Source organism: Hyperolius riggenbachi, chromosome 1, assembly GCF_040937935.1.
Source record: "Hyperolius riggenbachi isolate aHypRig1 chromosome 1, aHypRig1.pri, whole genome shotgun sequence".
NCBI classification, from domain to species: Eukaryota; Metazoa; Chordata; class Amphibia; order Anura; family Hyperoliidae; genus Hyperolius; species Hyperolius riggenbachi.
In genome coordinates this window covers 139,502,991-139,508,847 of record NC_090646.1, presented here as the reverse complement: position 1 = coordinate 139,508,847, position 5,857 = coordinate 139,502,991, and the positions used below count along the sequence as shown (strand labels likewise).

Here is a 5,857-nt window from a genome sequence, read left to right as displayed (position 1 = left end):
GGCTTTAACTGTACCAGAGCTGTCACTATACTAAGACTCAATACTTACACGTTGCTTCCTCCAGCCCCATTAGCACGTGTGAGTCCCTCGCCGTTCCTCCCGTGGTCTGCCGTTCAGCCGCAATCAGCCCCGATAGCTGGCTCAGTCGCGTCAGTCGCGGTCTTCTGCACATGCGCATAGGTCCCGCACATGCACAGACGACCACGATTGGTGTGACTGAGCCAGGTTTTCACTCAAAAGTGATCCATTTGTGATAAATTCTCAGAGTACTAAGCATGTTTGTGAAATATCATTGTCAGAGGTGTATGTATGGTTCAAAGAGGAAGTCCAAATTTGGAGGAAAGCAGTGGTGGATTGTGTCTTTTTAAAGTATAATTAGTTAATAAAGAGGCACCGCAAGGACACATAGAAGAATGTACAGCTCTATTCAGGATACCCAATATTATGTTAATGATCCCGTTTTCAGCATCAGAAAAACTTCCTATATCTATATATTACTGTGCATTGGTATGTAGCTCCGCCCTCCCAGTGATGTTTTAGCCTAGGCTATGATGTCACGAAGCCTTCTCCTCTCAGTGCACTCTGGGAGACCAGGGGCCCTATGCACTTCACTAACTTGCCTAATTCAATTGCATTTAGCACCAGGCCGAGCAATAATCCTTGTGAGCCAATCACAGTGATCATACCACTAAAACAGAAAAAAAGACTCTGGACCTTAATGGGCCACAACCAGCAAGTCCCAAAGGGGTTAATGAGTAAATCAATGCTGAATTTTGATGTTACCTGAAATTAAATTCCTTTCTTTTACAGAGATTAGACATTGATACGTGAATCGTGCTTAATAAAAATCAGAATGGGAGTTGGAAATCAAGAAAATATGGTAAAGGGAAACATTTATTATTTCTCAAGTTTATAAACGGATGTATTATTTAAAAAAAAAAAATAATTCATAGATTTTTTTTTCAAACGAATCTTTAAAGAATAAAGTTACATTTTACAGCTAGCAAACTCTTCTATGTTTTTGAAAAATGACATAATGCATGGAGGTATTTTTAACACTAAAGGCTGTACGCGGAACCCTGTATATTTACTTCACTGAGTATATAGACAGTTTCCCCTTATTTTACCTCAGGGCGCACTACCTAATAGCTGCTATTTACATACATATATGGATGTAGACTGACTACACTCCAACAGCGTGCCAGTCTACGTAACGTGTTGTAGTGCTTAGTCCAGGGGGATGACACAGGAAACTCCTCAAGGCATTTCTGACACTTTCCTTAGTAGTAGGAAACATGACTAACCAAATGAGTAATGCTGGCTGAGTTCCAGGTGACTAAGCGGTGGCTACAGGTTTTAGAAATGAGAGGGTCTTCTGACTAGACTTAAACATGACAGAAAACTCCTCAAAACTTTGAAAATCGGTTTAGTAAATCTGCCAAACTACTGCCTGGAGGGATGTGTGACAACCCTGTGACTGATGTGTAATTATTACGGCCTGCATACAGGGACCAGCTCCTGGAATTCACTGGTGATGGTGCTATGCAGGTGCTTGATCCATGGTGAGGAAGCTGCCTCATCTGATTAGCTAAAGAGATCAAAAGAACATTACTGAATCATAAAGGTACAGTACATAGTATAATATATATCTTTATACACATTATATGGGTCCTCATGGGCAAAAATATGGTCACAGGGAGAAAATATGAGGCTCATTACACCTGCAAAAGAGAACAGGGGAAATGTGTGACGCATATAGCGCAGCATGGAAAATGCGGATGTGGTCACAACAGGTTGTGGACGAGGTCAAATGATGGACATAAAAATGGGTACATGACTTCAGGTCATATGCTCTAGCAACTGTGTTAATGTGTCTCCCTGAACATGCATAGTACCTTACATGTTTATTCAGGACTTATATGCTTTACACTGATGAAGTAATGGTCATTTCACACTAGACCTAACTGACTGTTAGCACCTGACCTCCCAATTGACTGTTAGAACCAGAATGCCTAACCTTGCAACTGACTGTTAGCTTCAGACTGCTTCAACTGACTGTTAGCTGTACACTGCCTGACCTCCCAATTGACTGTTAGCACCAGACTGCTCCAACTGACTGGTAGCTCCAGACTGCCTGACCTACCTACTGACTATTATCATCAGGCTGCTTCAACTGGCTGCTAGTTCTAGGTGCGAGTCAAACAGGCGGGAGGTGTTTAGTTCCAGGTGGGAGGTGTTTCAACTGGTATATGTATTACAGGGGTTAACAAGGGGTTAATAGGCTAGGTAGGGGTTAAAACCTAACTGAAAAAAAACACTTTATTTTTTTCTTTTTTATTGTGACCTTGTAACTTAGGCCATTTCCCCTTCCACCTCTGATCAAATTGTACTCCTCCCTAGATAATCTAAAAACACACTGCCTGTATGAATACCATATATTACCCCACCTCTTGCCCCTCCGCCCCATTTCTTTTGATTATAAGCTTGCAAGGGCAGGGCTCTCTCACGCTTTTGCGTCTAGGATTTATCATGTTACATATGTTCATATTTGGTGTGCACCATTGTCTGTATTATTATGCACCCCATATTTGTTTCTTACTTTGTACAGCGCCACGGAACATGCTGGTGCTTTATAAATCAATAATAATAAATAATAGGACGTGTATTTGATTGTTCCAATTCAAAGCTACATACCTGTACAATTTGAATTGAGTTTGCTTGCATCACACTATGTGCTATATACAGTATTTAAGTTTTTCATTTGCACCTTTTATTTATAACACAACTACACATGATCAGTGGCGTAGCTTATGAAGCCGTGGGCCCCAGTGCAAGTTTAGCATTGGGGCCCCACAAGCATGCTATAGATCAGGGCTTTTCAACCTGTGGTACGCATACCACCAGTGGTACTTTGCTGTTCGCCAGGTGGTACATACCAGGTTTGCCTGCAACTTTATTGCCCGCCTGCCCCTTGTTCTTGACCTATCCTCCCTCCACTAAGTTTGACTCCCCCTCCCTCGCACCATGGTGTGCTGCCCTGCGGCATACTTCAGACCTCGGATCAGTGGGGAAGAGAGAGCCAGGCGAACAGTGCACAGTGATGGCGCAGATACAGAAAGTGACATCACTGCTCACTTCCTGTATTTGAAGTATACATGCCGTCACTGTGCACCGTTTGCCTGGCTGTCTCTTCACTGCGGCTGGCTTACCGATGACCTGAGGTGAGAACTATTCCGCAGGGCAGTACAGCGAGTCACTGCCCAGCTCTCTGGTGGTGGGCCAGGCTACCTATTCCCTCTTTTTTTAAAAAGAAACTGTAAGAAAAAAATACCTCGGGGGGGGGGTAGGGGGGGGTGTTGGCTTTGCTTGGGGAGGGGAGACCTTTGAATCCTAAAGCGGCTCCCCCCTTCCTCCTCAGTAGAGGAAATCCAGCGCTGGGTGCCCCAAAGTGCTACTCGTCGGGGTGTGCACATGCGCAGTAGCTGCTCTCCATTCAGGCTCCAGCAGAAACAGCCAAGCCAAGCTCGATCACGTCCAATCTAGCGCACAAACACACTGGTGGTACTTGAAAATTTTCAGGCGATAAAAGTGGTACAATTAGTTAAAAGGTTGAAAAGCCCTGCTATAGATAACAATTGATACAAAACTATATAACCAATCAAGGACAACCACAGTGTCAGAGGTGCAAGAAGGGGATTGGAAACTGCGTGTTAATGATCACTAATCAACTCAACTATAGAAGTGAATATTATTTATCAGCACAGAACCAATATAGAGCTAATACTGTGTTTGACGGGTGGGCCCGACTGTGTTTGGGCCCAAGGGCCCCAATGCGTTCACTACCTCCAGGGCCGGTTCAAGTAACAATTGGGCCCTAGGGCAAAATTAGCCTGGGGGGCCCCCCAACAGATACCCCCACCCAAAAAAGCATCAGAGGCCCTTTGTTGCAGCCAAATTTCCCTCCTGGGCCCCTGAGCTGGCTGCTGACCCTCCCCAATCACCTCCAAACTTAACAGACTCTGCAGAGTCCCTGGGAGGGAGGGACACCTTGGGGGCCCCCACAGGCTCTGGGGCCCTGGGACAATTGCCTATTTTTTCCTATGGTAGCTCCGGGCCCTGACTACCTCTGCACCCCCTATTGCTATGCCACTGCACATGATTTCATAATAGGTTGGTACTTTATAAATGAAAAAAATATATATGTACAAATAGTTTTATAACTAATGAGAGGGGTATGGTGTATATACTGGGATGCACTGTCATAGAGCCTGCTTTACAGTATGTGTATTTAGCCTATAACTATGACCTCAGCTGGTCTCACTGTACATCATTAGCAGATAATCCCCTCCCCATGAATAGGCAATTGCAGCAAGGCACCCACTGGCTGCCAGCTTGAAGCCAGAGCATTGAAGCTATGTCACCACTTATTTTTATTTGGAGCAATATCAATAAAAATTCCCTTGGTGGGAGCCATAAACTGCTGCAAATCGGCCCTTTCTATTCATTTGGATACAAAAGCTCTTGAGAAATTGGTGCGCTCAGGAGCAGGAACTTTGATCTGGGTGTCTTTGAATTAACAGAGCAATTAAGTAGATTTTGTTCAAAGCACAAACTCATTGGCTGGTGTTTTACACTGATGTGATAATGTTTACACAGATGTGCTTTGAAATCAGGACTATGCTGCACCGCAGATCCCACCACATGACAGAATCCTGCCATTTACAAGGTAAATAATGTAACATATACCTGCTACAATTATTTCAGCCAGGCCCTGAAACTTTGTTTTTTTTTCTGCAGGATGGTTTATTTGTTTACAGCTTCTAAATGTAATAGTACAGTCACAAGAGGGGGGTGGATGTTTTAAAGGTGTCTGTTTATGGTTCAGGTGCACTATAGAGCATTGTGAGGTTAGGAAGGTGTAATGTTACCTGCTCTAAAACATTTGCCAGTGAATTCCTACAGACTACCCCATACAGCACTGAAAGAAAAGTCTATTTGATCTCTCTGATCTAATATTACACTCACTTTATTGTCTTTACAGGACTCTGGACATGTTAGCGTTTATTACATACGTAGATGAGAAAGAGAGAAAGCTACTACACAGAATATAGGACCTTATTCCCTGACATCACTGTAACGGTGTCCATAAGCATGATGGGATGACAATCACATGATCAGAGTGTTCTGACAGTGTAACTGCAAACAATTATATATACAGTATATATTATCAGGGGCGGGACTACAAATCTTGGGGCACCCTAAAAAAACTTTGATGGAGCCTCCCAATGTTTTCACCCTTTCCCTTGCCTATGCTTGGTGACCCTCACAGCCTCGGGGCCCAACTTGCGAGGGTCCTAAAACAAGTGTGGACATTAAAATCTTCACATCCATAACAAGTGTAGGCACAAAAATGCCTGATATGAAGGATGGAGCCCTTCACCGGAGGGAGTGAAGTAGCATTCGGGGCCCCCTTAGCGCTCTGGGCCCTCGTGCAGTTGCAGGGGCTGTTCCCGTGGTTACGCCCCTGTATATTATATACAGTGTGTGTGTTATAGGCAGCTTCAGAGATACTCACCTAGCTGCTCACTCTGCTCCTCCACCGAACTTTGACTGACCCCCCCCCCCCCCCACACACACACACACAAACACACATTTCCGCATTACCCAGTCCAATGAACAACTCCAGGATATCTCAAGAGCTGCTCCAACACTATGAACCCCCCCATTATGGTTGCACCATCCTTTAACATCTTTAAGAAGGCCCTCAAAATGCACCTTTTCACCCCGGCCTAACCCCCCACCCCCTCACTGGTGCTCTAAACCCACAGCTGAACGCTGAACTCTCTAGATTGTAAGC

The 5,857-nt window shown here is 44.4% G+C and overlaps 1 long non-coding RNA gene across 1 annotated transcript; it reads left to right on the top strand.

The window, feature by feature from the left end:
* The first annotated feature begins 689 nt into the window (after positions 1 to 689).
* LOC137546336 (uncharacterized) lies at positions 690 to 5,231 on the top strand. The gene is made up of 3 exons (XR_011026244.1): positions 690 to 880; positions 4,657 to 4,726; positions 5,042 to 5,231. It is a non-coding gene; the product is annotated as an uncharacterized lncRNA (long non-coding RNA).
* The last annotated feature ends 626 nt before the right edge of the window (positions 5,232 to 5,857 follow it).